A 15392-nucleotide genomic window follows, 5' to 3' on the forward strand; every position below is an offset into this window, starting at 1 on the left:
AGAAGGGAACAGTCACATAAGCTGCTTTCCAGAGCAGCTTGTTGACTAACAGCTGGTTGAAGATGAGGTAATCCTGGGTAGCAGCTTTACAACATCACCTTTCTGCTGCAGGTTTCATCTTAGTTACAAATCCCTTTCAGAAAGGGAATGAAGGAGGTTTTTAGCTCCACTAGTTCGCGTAACTCGCTAAGCTACTGTGCTTTGTATTTTCCATTCTTCCTCTCCAAGAGGAAAAAAAAAAAGTAATGAAAAGTCAACACATTAAACCACTCAACTACTTCAGAAGCATAATGCAAACTCACACATCCAAAGTTTTGTTCTAGTTAGGATTTTCAGAGTAACACAGCACTGTATTATGCAACCCATGGACTGAAACGGTGCTTTTGAAGCTGCTCTAGCTTATCAGTTAAATATGCATTGATATTTTTTATTTATTTTTTTAAAGAGATGTATTATTAATTAGGCAACAGAACAGAGCAGCTTCCCTGGAATTATTCCAGTCTGTGACTGAAAAACATATGCAGGATGCCATCCAGAATGAAACCCCTTAGTAACTCAAAGGCATGATTTCACACAGCAAGCTCAACGGCCAGCCTGTCAAGAGAAGTATATTAGGACATGATCTCTTGTCTTTCCAGTTTATGCTGTCACAGCAGAGCAACTCGGGGCAGAGATTAGGAATAGGTGACTCTCTGCTCAGTCCCTAGAAAGTTAACAGTAGCATGAGGACTGCTTGTGGGATTACCCAAGCAAATTCTACCTCCTTCTCTTCTCACATCCAAACCACATATTTCCCTTGACAGATTCATGTCCCGCAGTGAAGATGCCAGAAGAACTAGCAAATCCCACCCAACATCATCATGCTAGTTCAACAGCAGAGTGTTGTTACCACTTGAAATATCAAGTCCATGGTCCAACTTGAGATACCAGACAGACAAAGAACAACTTACTTTAATTTAATTACTTCATTACGAAGTTGCTCACGCTCACCTTGTAGGCCCAGCCCTGGCCCTGCTGGCCAAGGGCCTATGCGTACTGCAGAGCTGGAAATCAGGAGCACTCAGCTCAGTAAAGGCAGGGAGTATTTAAAGGCGCTTTCTTAGTCATAGAGGCAAAGGTAGTCCCCATCACAAATTAAAATAATCCCCACGTGGCTTGTGTTTGCTGACATTGCAAGAGATGGACCCAGAGGTAGGCCAGCCCAGACCTGTAAATGAATGACAGGGAGGAGAATTAGCATAGCAGCCAGCAAGGAGTACTTCACCCTTCTTTAGAGTGTTACATTACATTCGCATTTAAATGTAAACATGTGTAAAATTGAATATTCTGTTACTTTTTGCAGCAGTACAAATGAAAATGCAAGTTTCAGCTAATGAAGCATGAGCCATAGATGGCTTGATAGAGCAGAAGCAGGTTCGGAAATTGCCTCTTGCCTGTTTGCACAGGCCCGCTGGCAAGTTGCGACAGCGCAACCCAAACACACAGCTACAAGCCCACCTCAGGGTATCTCTGTACGGCTGTTGCTCACGATGCTCTAATAACTAGTTATTAACAACATTTATTTTGAAGGGTACCCTCTGTATGTGACCTCACACTCCTACACAAATCAAGCAAGCACAGCTTAAGCTGTTACTGGGCACAAGCTGCCTATGTGCAGAGTCTTAGACTATTGCAAATGCAAGGAAACACAACTTGGCTTCGCCAGCAGTGAAAGAGCATCAGCTCACGTGGATTATAGGCACGCTGTCAAGACACCACAAGCCCACTGCGGTTAAACTGTGCTAAGTCTGGGTGTCAACTGTTCCCATTGACAATCGTTTTACTTCCTCCCATCTCCAAAAAGAAGAATTAAAAATCCCCTGAAACTTCTCATATTCAGCAAAGGATATTGCCAGCAGAACCGTAGCATGAGGCATCTGCCTCCCTGCGGTCAGCCTGCAAAGAAAACCAAGGAACCCATCTAGCCACCGTGCCTCCCAGCTATTGGGCACACAGCTGCAAGTTTTCAGCACCACAAAACCCAGCCCCACATAAGACTCTGGGAAAATGGCTGCAGGGCACATGAACTTGTTCAGCACCTTATTGCAACAAGGTGGTGCAGCAGAACAGCGTCTGCCCTCAAGCATGGCTGATGTGACCTTGTGCAACTTCCCTTTCATATTAATGCATTTTAAAAAAAAACACCCACATTCTTCATATTGACCTTCTGTATAACAGGGCAGATTGGCCTTCCCATAATTAATACTGGAATTAGAGCTGAGCTTTCAGAAAAGTATCTGATCTTCATTTGGACCTTGTAAGTCACAGAGAATCCAAAGCCTGTGATCACCTGCTCCCTTGCTTCATTCTCTGCAGATTTGTTCGACATTTTTTGACATTCAGCCTCTGGGCTTTGACTAGTGAGACTGAAAAACCTTCTATTAGCAAAACTTGATGATTTTTGTGGGTCCAGTTTAGTTCGCCCAAACTTCAGGAACTCTGCCTTGTTACACAGTCTATGAAGAGAACAGTCAGTCCAAGACCCCCAAAGACCAAGTAAGTCCACATGAAGTCTCAGGCGCCTGAAGCTAGGATGATATTGGTCAAACTGTCCCTTAGGCTTCTCTTTATAGATGGGAGCTCTTAAAACCCATCTATCAGTATTCCACAGAATTAGGGATTTTACCACCCAATTTACCCACCACCACATCAGATGCCTGTGATGCAGAGCAGACTGTGCTCCAGATAAATGTTTCCATGTGCAAACCTCAGACCATCCCCCACAGAATCCAGATGCACGAATGTGCTCCACAACAGCACTCGTCTCTTTTTGACAGGTGTTGGAAGTAATTCAGTTAAGTTACATTAATGCAACTTTAAAGCAAAAGGACTCCAGGCTAAATTTAAAAAAAAAAATTCCAGAGGGAAGTATACACAAACTGACATGGCTTTTATGTAGGGCTGGTCATTTTGCCTTCTTCCTCTTCCTTTTTACTTTTCCATTCCAGAAGGACTTGGGCATTAGGCTCAGCGTTGAACTGTCGGTTCAGATTTTCAGCCTTAAGAGATGAATTTCCCTTATGACTTGGGTCATGCCCATACTAACCTTTTGCAATTGTGTATCTGTAGTTAATCATATACAGCTACACTGAACCCAATTGTTAAAAGGCTGAGTAAATATAACTACACCCTCGTTATCTTGTTTAAAGGTAGAAAGATTAATTTGAATTCTAACTGGAAATCCTGATTCAATGAATAAGCCTGAAATGTAGCAGTTTTCAATTACACTAAGAAATTGGTCTTTTGAATTTCCAAATTATGCAAGGCAAAGCAAGTTCAATTTAATCTATACATGGGGATATATTTGCCATCTTCATAGCGCTGGATGTCAGTGGGCAATAACTAAGAGGCAAATGAAAAAAAATGTAACGTTGGCTGTTGGTGCCCTCCAGGGGCCAGGCCGAGTATAGCTTTCAGGCAAAACACGTAATTTTTGAGCATTCAAGCAAATACAATAAATATTGCATATTATTACCCTGCTTTAAAAGGGTGCAAGTGCCATTATTCATGCTGCCCTCAGAGGACAGCTTCTCTTCGCAGCCCCACAGACACTGGGATGCTTGATCGAACAGGAGCAATGCAAGGGAGGTAAGTATTTATATTTAACTCCACTTTCCCTGCTTAGACTCCTAAGAAAACAAGGCTTGTATTCAATCACATTGTGTGTCTGTCTGTCTTCCATTAGTGTGGAAGACTTTGCCTAGGTTCCAGTAGACATGGGGGACAAGTAGAGGTGGCTAATATACTACCTGCTGACAGCACTCATGAAAATAGGCATTGAGAAAGGAAAGCAACTAAACTTGATGCCCCACGTGCTGGAAGGCTGAAGCACCAGCTCAGTCCTTACACTCCCTACAGACTGAACCATAGGGTAAAATCTCCAAAGAAAACTCAATCTTGTAACTTCTGTCCACAGCACAAGTTACTACTTATGTCCATTTTTGCCTGCAGCTTGCTCCAGCTTTACATCAAACTACTGATACTCTTCAGTGGGCTTTACACCCTCTGGAACAAGACAGAAAGCATCTTTTTGCCCTTACAGATTGCAGATTAGTTCCCTGCTGTAGGAACTCTTCCTATCTTCCCTTGTCATTCCATACCACAGCTGTCACAAAGGTAGACATCAGAGAGGGGAAGGAAAAAGCAGGACCATCCAAGTACGGGAACAGACCACATTAGTCCAGAAGATAAACTGTGCATCCTATGCATAACTTCTCTCTAGCAGAGCGTGCTCTGATCCAGGATTTTTCTGGAATTAGTGAACTCTTCACTGCCTCCCAGTGCACACAGCTCAGTAACAGCAGAGAGCGTGGCTGAGAGGAGGTATATTATCAGGGCATAGTTATGTTAGAGTTTATCCTACTTAACCTTCTCATATATTACGAAAGCATGCTGCTAAAATAAGGTTTGTGTTATTGTGCCGTCTCACCTGCAAGAGTAGCTACTCTTTATAAATAGTTTTTCTGCAAAGTTAGAAATTACAGTTAGAAAATAGAGAATTACAAAATAGAATTTGATATACTACAGGTGTCCATATCATATTAAAAACACATCTCCCTTCTTACCCTCGCCACATAAATTATCCAATAAAAGCCTTAACTGTGGAATGCTCCTCTTTCATTGAGGTGAGCATGGCACAACTACTTTGCTTCAGGGGTTGAATTTTCAGTACCTGCTAATAGCTTTCAGTCCACTGTGCGAAAATATTTAAATGAAGAGGTTAGGCTTTCTTACAGGCATACACTGGCAGGACTGCACTGGATTCTGTGATTGCCCAGCAGGGCACTACATGCTCAGCCCTGAGCTCTGTGATTTCTTCTCCATAGAGTCCAGCATCAAACTCAAGGCCCAGATGTTGCCCACCTAATACACCAATGAGATATTTGGAGATCATGAGACTTCAAGAGCTAAAGCTGCTGAAGGATGTTCCACAACACCAGGTGTGCAAGTCAGCTTCTGACCAGAACTGCTGAAAGAGTTACCTTCTCCTTCCCCCTTTCCCTGCACAAAGCCCTCTGGTTGTGTCAAGAATAGAGACTTTAAGCACGAGGAGAATCCAAAAAGTCTTTGACATAATTAATATCAGATAATTGTTCCGAGTCTTCTTTCATCTGCCAATTACAAGTGGAAATTGCATCTGGGGAGCTACTGCAGATCATCTTTATGCAATTACGATTTATGATGAACTACCCAGCTCCAGCAGCACTCCCCAAGCTACTGCACAACGATTCTAAATGGAAGACCTGTAGCAGCAATGACATAACGTCAATTCCCAGTATTTAACATGCCCACAAGCTAGAACGTACACTCCTGGTTTGCTGCTGTATTTGACCGCGTAGCTCATGGATGAAAAATTACTTCAGAAATCAGAATGGCAGGTAATTAGCAACACATGCTGTCTTCCATTACTCTGTTTTGTTCTCCTTAAATCATTTCCCATTCATGCTCTTTCTCACTGTTTTCAAGGTTTATTTGTAGGCAGCTTCAAACTGGAAAAGCAGCTTGGCTTCCAGCAACGCTACTACGTTGTTTATGCAAGCGGACATGCTTGGGGTTCAGACTGCGTAGCCCCAAACAGCTAAATATTTGACAATGAGCAGTCAAAAATCTGACTAGTTTCGCTGAGCTACATACCAGTTCACCCTCGGCAGAAATACAGCTCCATCTTTTTACCTCCTGGACATACTGTAAGACACCAGCATCTTCTTAAGAGAGGAACATCAGTTAATACACAGGCCAATACACCAGAGCACCTCAGTTGTGGCCGTGGGGACCTCGGCCCTAGAGCTGCACGTGCTACTTTCTGTAAAGCCAACAGAAGAAGTATGCTCCTCCAAGCCTGCCTCACCAGAGCCATTTTCACTTATGTTTAGTCAACACTGAAACGTGGGGATTCTGGATGAACAATCTCTCCTATATTTCATGCTTTTCACTTGCTCAAGAATGAAAAAAATAACTGAGCGTGTTTATTTTGATCACCTGCAGACCAGGGCGAGAGGCAGCTCAGCAGCTTTGCCAGAGCTGGACACTGCTGAGAAATGCACCCTCTCCCCGGCACCTGCAGGTGGCACAGTCTTCTTGCATATATTTAATCTACGCTCCATAATCACATTCCAGGAAAAAAAAAAACTTTCTAGATGAAAAGAGCTTTCAAAGATTATGTACTTATTTATGATGTACTTCATTCAAAACCATCAGTTTAAACAATTGCTTTATTTTCCAGAGGCTGTGCCGGATCAGATTTAGAAAACACTGGCAAGAAAAGATTAATGCTGGAGAACACAAAATGAGTTAAAAGAGATTGACAATGCAAACACACCCAGCACTGCGCTGGGAACTGCGGACTAGGAAGACTCATGAAAAGCATGACTCACACTGATCACAACAGAAGCAAACATCCTCAAATAATGAAGCAGCGCCCATCTTTGGAACCAAAACTCACCTAGTATTTTTAGCTAGATAGCATTTCATTGCAAAGTGTTTGCAGACTGACTAATCTTTTAGCTCATAACAAGGTATCTTACCTCCTCTGCCAGGTTGTCAAGCATTGCCTGTGTCAAGTCACTCATGTGCCACCACCTCCAGGTGTGTGTGTGCGCGCGTGCATTCATCTTGAAAAGCCTTTCAAAATGAGGTATCCATGTTCAAGAAATTATAACTTGTACCATATCTGTCTGCAGGCACTGGTCACTTCAGAAAAATTCAACATGCAGCTATGTCTCTAACACCAGCGTGCTGACAGCATCGCAGACTTCTTCACACTAAGCCATTCAACTTGCCCTTAACTTTATACACATTCTCACAACATTTAGCAGACCTCCATTTCGTGTCTTCAGGCTGTGTTGTACGTACATACAACTACAGAACAAAATGGGAAGAAGAACTTTTCTCAGTAACAATCTTAAAAAGCTACAGCTCAACTATGCAGGATTTCCGCTGCAATTCAGTTCACCAGCAGCTTTTCTGAGGCATGGTACGACCCCCGGAACATCAATGTCCAGTCACAGATTTTTGTGTTAAGCTACACAGGTTTGCTCGAGGGAATTATCAGAGCACATGCTCCAGTGCACTTCTTGAGACAGAGACTGCTCCATAGCTTTCCCCACGAATATATTACACAGCTCCTGGGGAGACTGCTCCCACATGAATTCTTACAGGCTCATGACAAAGAGGATCTCCAAAGTGAACCAACCAGAAAAAAGAAAAACAAGAAGCTTATTTTTCAGGTCAGGTCTTCAGACTGTACAACTGCATGGACACGTCCGCCAGTACAGCTAACAGGGATGGACAACAGAACGGTGCGGAGGCAGGACCACCGACCCCAGTCCCAGCACCCACGTAACGATGCGCCTTGGACTCCTCAGCGCTCACAGCATCCCCTTTCCCAGCCCTACAGCCACTATCAAACATAGGATCTCACCATCTTTACACTGAAGCTACCAGGGCATTGATTCCAGCAGGAAAATGTGCATTGATATAATTACACTTGGCTCAGCTGCCAAACTGCCTCAAAATGGGAAAGAAATTTTGAGGCCTAACCACTAAAATTAATAGCTTTGTAGCAAGCCTGCGATACCTCGGCCACAGAAGCGAGTGATTCGTGACATGTGACAACATTTCAGTAATCATAACTGCTTTTGAAAATAAAACTGCAGCTAATCAGGGTGGTCTTGTTTCCCTTAAATACATTAAAAAGTCATTACCTCAAGAACTCATTACATCAACACAGCACTTCTTAAAGGGACAGCAATAGACAATGCTGAAGGGCCTTCGAGATGCTGGTACTCCCTCCTTCATTCATTTCCTTAATGGCCCAATTCTTTCATTCAACAGCTAGAAACATTAAGCTCCTAGTTTCTCTGGTTCAAAGCTTCTTGCTGCCCTTCCCTGGAACAGAGTCTTGCTGAGCTTGGGAAGGAAATCAGACTACTCATATGTATCAGCACATTTTCTCCCCTGGGCCTAAATTTAAAGCAGACATGTTTTAGAAATGTTAATTTACATGAGATATTTCCAGTGCAGCACAGGAGTTTCCCAGAGTTTTCCTTCTCATGCTTTTAGCTTCATTAATCAACTCAGCCCTGCCAAAATATATTATAGGAAGATGTCTGTAGCCACTGTGGTCTAATCATAATCATACCTCAGAGATGAATATTTACAAGCCATCGTCTCCTCTCTAAAAAGGACACAAGAAACCAAACTGCCTGGCAGTTGTACAATGCGGCAGTTAACTCCTCCTGCACCAGGAGGATTCTTGCATTAAAGAGGGAGAAAAGCAGGAGACGAGCAGCACACAAACTGGGAAGAGTCAGCACCCTGAAGCACAAGATAAACAGGAGACTTGGAAAAGAACATGTTTCAGGTGGGAGAACTCTGGAGGAAGCGCCATGGTTTGCACAGGAGCCACCCAGGAGCCAGTCTAGCTCAAGTACTCATGAGTTACCTGATACAGGTAAGCAATAAAGGAAGGGGAAAGCTTCTCTCCACCTTTACCAAGCTTTCTAGAACATCTCACTATATTACATATCATGCTTTTGAGAGACCGCAGTCAAACAGTAAAATCCCGCTGTGGTGGCACTGTGCGCATCCCTCCCTACTGCTCTAGACAAGATGGTTCCCACGCTGAAGAGCTGTATGACAAAAGTTTGCTGTCACAGAGCCACAGGAAGGAAATAACAGAGTAACAGCAACAATGCCGAGCAGCTCTTAGGATCAGCAGTATTTGAGCCAGAATAACACAGTTGTCACCGCTGTGTTCTCACAGAGCAGAGCACCCGAAACAGCAGATCACAGCAAGCTGTAAACACAAGCCAGAAATCCTCTCCCAAACTTCACACTCCTCCAGAGCCCTGACACTCACAACGGATCCCCCATGCCTAGCTGCTCTCATCTGGGATACCATCAACACCAGGCACTGACCTCTGCAAGCCTCCCTCCAGCCCTCCTCCTCTGCTTGCTTGTGCCTGTGACACACCTGAGCTCTAATCGTTTTGACAATCCTAGTCTCACTGATTAGGCTGAAAATAGGCATGACTGTCTTCTCATTAGCTGTACCCAGTGCATAGCTAACAGGAAAAAGTCATGGCATTTCAATTTGAAAAGGTTTCTTGGCACCTTATTTCCTTCTTGTTTACACCTCCCTTGTTTACGTTGATGTTGGCCACCAGAAATTGCAGCAGTGTTTTTCTCTTTATAACACCCTTTGTTTCTGCTACAGCAGCAGCAGGATCCCAGCTCCACACTCAATCTTTAAGCAACAGAATAACTTCTTTGGTCATGCTAAGGCATATAAAAATTTCTAAATGCAGCCAAATGCTTCTTCAGATCTGGATAGAAGTCTCTTTCCAATTTCAATACACTTGCATGCTCCAATCTTCGCATGCCTTACTTCTCAGCTTAGAGAAGTGGAAGCAGTTTTTGCACTGCTTGTTCATCTTTGCAACAATCAAATCCAGAAAATACCAGCAAACCAAAGAAAAAATTTTCCTCCACTGGTGGATACACCCTCTCTAGGTTTTCACATGTGGTTCTTCAGATCTCTCCAAGCAAGACATAAGCAGTGTTTTTAAGAGCTCTGCATGTCACTCCAAGAAAGCCATTTGAGTGTGTGTTGGATAAAGAGCTTGCATCAGCTTAGTAACATTTTCTTCAAGCTTAACCAGCTCAGAATTGACAAGTGATAATGATAACCTACATGCTCTTAAGCTTTAGAACAAAAAAAAAAAAAATCTAAGGATGTGCTCCACACTTCTGTCATTCCCCGACACTCTTCTACAGAAGACATTCCAGTTAAATACTTGTACTTCCATAGCCCCCTTGGTCCTAAACCCAGGCACTGCCGCCAAGAAGTGACTTATTTCTTGCTGAATTCTGCTCCCTCCCAACAGGTTACCATTCAAGTTCACACATAAATTCACCTTACCGAGTGACACTAGTTACCATTACAGACAACATACTCAAATACTGCTCCTTGCCAACACAACTCCAGATCCATGAACCGAGACCTGACCCACTTCCTAATCAATTGCAATAACATTGATCATAACTCTCCTTGAGGAGCAAGAATCCCCAGGCTCTTTGGCTGCAGAACCAGCACCCAGCAGGATTACTGCTCCCTCCCTTGGCAGGGTCTTCTGCAGCCAACACATGGCAAGCGTACGTAGGGAGAGAAGGGGACATCGCAGGAGACGAGATAAGCCTGCAGATTTTATGTCAAGTATCTGCATCGCATGGGACCAGGGGAGAGAAGGGCTGCCTGGGGGACTGCACACCCCAACATGCCTCATGGGGAAGGGGGGAGTGAGAGTCATGGCACTGAGACAGGCTGGGACACAGGGAGAAAGCCCTTTGGCCTGAAACAAAGCATTCAGTATTTCCTTGTTGCATGATCCATAGACATATATTTTGATTTTCCAGAAAAATCACAGCAAGTTAAGAGCTTGTCTCTTTGCTTGCCAGTTATCTGGAGTCCATATCTGTGGCAGGAGATATTTCAAGAGCAAATGCAAGACCTTCCTGCCCACGCTGCTCGTGGCGTCCAAACGAGCCAACTGAGCGCTGCAGTGGAACAGAGGAGCTGCATTTAGGAGTGACTGTCTTAAATAAATCCCTCATTCTTCTAGACCAGTCCTTTCCATTTACATCACCATCCACCTGGGTAGCATGAAGTACTACTATAAAGCTGATAATTACATTTTTACAGAGATTAGATGTTAAATGTTTTCTGATTGTATTTAGGGCTCAACCACTCCAGTTCAACAAAGAAAATTATTCCTGTTTTCCTCAGAGAAAGACAGTAGTTTCCATTGAATAAAAAAGGTATTTCCCCCCCAAAAATTGCATCGTCTTAAGATTTCAGGCCTGTGCCAATAACAGAGTCTCAACTCTAAACTCTGAAATTTCCCCTTTAAATACCTCTGAAAGAAAGGAAAGAGCTCTTATTAGTTTTACTCCTAGAGCTGAAAGACCAACAGGTATTAAATCCTGGAATCATTCAGCTACTTTGTGCTGAAAGAGCAATTTCAGAGTACTTGTGGAGGTGGGTATTTAAACATTAATTAGTAAGCTTTTCTCTCGCTCCCAGATCTGGGAATATATTCTGCACAACTGGAATCAAAGCTAGGCTTACAGAAGAATTAATACTTGAATTAATTAATTAATACTTGAAGCCCTTTGAGAACTTTTTCTTTTTCTTCTTAAAACAAAGACACTGCCCGTTCTCACACCAGCATCTACACACCATGCCAAGGCAGCCTGCTCGCACAGTGCCCACAGCACACAAAAGCCTTTTACTCACCCAGTCACAAGGATGAGAACGAGACCAGCATCCAGGGAAAAAAAAAATCCTGTCATATGGGAGACAGAAATAAGCATCAAAACTTTCACAGCACTCTCCCACAGAACACAGAAACCTCAGAGCAGCTCAGCCCCAACACCACCCAGCCCTGAGAAGCCCTGGGTGGTGGCCAGGCCAGCTCCTCATCATCCTCTGCAGCTGTGGGAGTCTCAGCACCTGCCAGCAATGAGTTAATCTGTGCCCAGCTGGGCTGCTGCAGCTGAGCGACACTGCACCCTGCACACTCCCAGGGCACGTCCCCCACGCCAGACAGACCTGATCACGTGTCACCCATCGCGTCTCCCTTCGGGGAGTATCTCGTGGAAACCCCGGTGCACACGAGGAGCTTGGCACTCGTACGGTGGTCACACAGTGCTGGGGTTTTGGCTCTTCTAAGGCATCGTGGCAGCTCAGAACTTTCTATTCTGTGACAAATTTTAACATTTCAAGTTTTTTCCCAACTCAGAATCAATTGCTGAAATACTGTATTCTTAATGCGCTAAAGCATCTAGGACTTTATGCACAATTTTTTCTTTGCACCAGGAAGAATATGTTGAACATACACAATAACAAAAAGGTTTAGGAAGTCTATAGCTTGCAAGGACTTGCCTACACAAATTTGCAAAGTACAAGTGTTCACTTAAATTGTTAAACATGCTAAAGCTTGGTAAGTGCCACTGATATAATTTAAACAGTGCAACAAAATCCCAACTGTAACCCAAATTCAGCAGCACAGCTCAACACATGCCACTACTTCTGAAGCAAAATACTCCAAATACCCGTTTTGTCTCATGCTACAGCAGTTTCCAGTTCTTGTTGCTCCCACTCAGTACTCCCATTTTCAGTTGCTGCAGGAGAAATCATTTGCAAGGCAGGCTGTGATGCTGATTAGTGATTTCTAAGAATTAGTCTGGAATCTTGGCATTCTCTGCCTCCGTTACAGGACAGAAGGCATCTCATGAACATTATTTATTCCCTCTTAAACAATTCCCTTTAAATCCTTCCAGGTTTCCTTCAGTAAATGGGAGACTATAATGCACGTGAAAAAAAGTAAGATAAGAATCCGCTAGACTCAAGCTTTTTTAGTGCTGCTAGTTTAGAACAAAAATGTATAAAGCGTACAATCAGATGGAAATGGTGCTGACTTTTAAAAAAAGAAAACTAAAGTGGCACTGAGTCCTTCCCTTACATTTCCTGATCTGCTTTTCAGTCACCTATAGACAACAGTCCATTTGTGAGAAACACAAGTACAGTAATGCTGTATGGAGTATTAATTATTAAAATTATGTAATTCGCAGATAACCTCAGCATGAGCAGGCTCAGTTCTTATCTGAAAAGCAGGACTGAACGAACTCCTTAAGAAGACATGCTTTTTTTCTGAGGACAAAACAATGAAGCATCAGGAACTGTTTCTGTTTGTCTGGGAATCTCTTCCTTTACAAATACTGTGACCGGTGCAAAGTGGTTTTACACCAGTGCCCGCTTCCTAACCTAAATCTAAGTGAAGGTCTTGGGTGGTGCCTGAAATGCTCTTCCTTTCCTCAAGTTCTAAGAACAAAAGGAACAGAGACGTTAAAAGCAGCCCACTGAAACCATCCAACTGCATTTGCTAATGGGCCACTTTCTAGCTTTCAGCGAGGGAATGTTATTACATTCCTTAATCCACCTGCAAATCAGTGATGATTTTAACTTGCTTTCAGCAACAGGATATGTGTGCATGGGCTGTGCTAGCTGACGAGCCAGCCACCCGTACATGATTGATCAGCATCCTACCCCGGGTGTGTCAGAACCACAGTAATATGACAAATTCTCTTCGTCATGCTTCAGCTTTTGCTGGTTGTTAACACAAAACAGGTGTAAAGCAAAGGAATAAAAAATGCCAGCCATCACGGCCAATATTGGAGGACTGTGAACAAAGGGCTAACAGAAAGGATCCCTAGAGATCGGCCTTCAGCAGAACAGACTGTCTGAAACGCCCTTCCCTATCTCTGGCCAACAGTCAATCACAGAATAATTCCCTCCAATTGTTTCACATTAAGTTTAGTTATACTTTGAGCTGTGTTTCATTAGCCTTTAACGAGTTACATGAAAACTGCCCAGGATAAGCTTTGGTACCAGGAGGATACCAAAGTAGGATATGTATTTTTCAAAATGCTAGGTTTCTGCCTTCATTTTTAGGCTCCTGATCAGCTTTTGAAAACTTGATCTGCAGAGCTTTGGTTTAGGGTCTGTACCACCAATCCAGCTTATACCATCTACGCAGAGCAGTAAGACAGAGAAAGTACTGTGTCTCCACTCGAGCGGGGAATCAAAACTCGAAAGTTTTACCTGACTGTCTCACTACTGCAACCAGGAAATGTTGCTGAGTTACCTTTTGCTGACAGTCAGCTCTGTAATTTCCAACGCCCTCTGAATTAGCAGAATCTGAGAATTACAACCGCCTCTCCCATAAATCTTGTTCAGTGTAGTCCCGAACTGAAGTCCACCGAGGCTGACAGAAGCCCTTCCTTCAATGAATTTAGGAACAAATACTCTGTGAGTTCTCTGAAACCTACTGAAGTCTATCAAACGCTTGATTCTGCCTTTAGATTTCCTTTTTCATGCCTGATCCGTGACCTATGCTCTGTTCTGAACATGCGAGCTTATCTGCAGCCACATCTTCCCCATTTTGGCTCTCAGGCCTTTGTATAAAATGTTTTCAAATACAACCCACATGTTTTTTGATATACTGAACTTGAATTTCATTTTATGAAACCCAAGCAACCGTTTTTGGTAATTTCTTTTTCCTTAGATCTATCCATCTGATTTTTTTTTTTAAATACCAGCCATGTACTTACTGTACTTTAATTTTCTGATGTGGCCTTGCTTCAAGTTTTGACATTTTGCTGAAAAGTTTCAACAGCAATTAGTCAAAACACGATGACGTTTGGTTTGCAGTTTAATCCATACCAGAACATAGACCAAAGCAGTTTCCTTCCAGGGAACATAGACTTTCCAATTACACTTGCTAATCACAGGGGTAGTAAGAGCTTTTTCAGTGGAGGAGTGCCTCTCTGAGTTCATGCTCCAGCCTAATGAACATGGTTTGATGCTCCTTCACACGAAGTGACAGTTTCCACATCAGCAGCTGGGTGCGAGGCAGGGATCCCACGAGAAGCCTTGGCTCTGGTCTACAGTCCTCACCGACTCTCCCCCTGCTGCATTTAGGCTCCTGTGTTTGATCTCCCAACTCTTTCTGATTTAACCTTTTGCTACATCCTAAAAAACATGTTGACTGTAACCAATTGAATTAATTTACCCAGAGTTAGGCAGCACTGTTTCCAGTGGTTATGGCACAAGACTGGGAGACCAGAAACTGAGACCAGTGCTGTAGGGCTGCATCTCAAATCTCACAGCTGAAGAAAAAGTAGGATATTTAACCCTAGCCTTAACCAGTTTTGAGTTAACTCTGGGTCCTGAGCTGTTCCAGTCCTCCCAGTGCAGAGAGAGAGGGCACCTCTCTCTGCTCCTCATGCCCCTCCAAACTGGAAGGTAAATGTTGTCCCTAGGGGAAAATTGCTCTTCGTGGACTAAGGGCTAAGTGCCTTTAGCACTTTTACATCCAAAATATGTCATACATTCAAAGTTTCCAACAGCAAAATTGTTCTGTGTTGTTTGTTGTTCCAGAAACAACTGCGTTAATGCACAGGTGGCAAGTGGGTTCGTACCTGCATCTCCAGAGGTGTGCTGGAACATCTGCTATTTAAAACATCAACCAGGACCCGTAGCAGTATTTTGTATATAAATGGATATATATGGACAAACAATTTTAACTACATATTTACAGAAAAAAGCATTTGAATACAGAAAAAAAAAACCACAAAGTCTCCATAGATAAAAGGCAACATTATGAAGCCTATTGGATTATTTATCCCATAATATTATTACAATTTTCACAAATATTATCACAACAGCAGCAAGCAATTACTTGGCATTCCTTAGCTCAACATGAAATTGTGTCAAATGTTATCAGTAAAAC

The 15392-nt window shown here is 43.1% G+C and overlaps 1 long non-coding RNA gene across 2 annotated transcripts in view; it reads right to left on the reverse strand.

Moving 5' to 3' along the window:
* The window catches only part of LOC142058468 (uncharacterized), a 211957-nt gene that overhangs the window by 136123 nt on the left and 60442 nt on the right, over positions 1-15392 (reverse strand). For both annotated transcript variants that reach the window (XR_012661005.1, XR_012661006.1), the window contains exon 3: positions 991-1207. This is a non-coding gene — a long non-coding RNA (uncharacterized LOC142058468). The remainder of the gene's footprint in view (positions 1-990; positions 1208-15392) is intronic.

Source organism: Phalacrocorax aristotelis, chromosome 6 (genome assembly GCF_949628215.1).
Source record: "Phalacrocorax aristotelis chromosome 6, bGulAri2.1, whole genome shotgun sequence".
In the NCBI taxonomy this organism is placed as follows: Eukaryota; Metazoa; Chordata; class Aves; order Suliformes; family Phalacrocoracidae; genus Phalacrocorax; species Phalacrocorax aristotelis.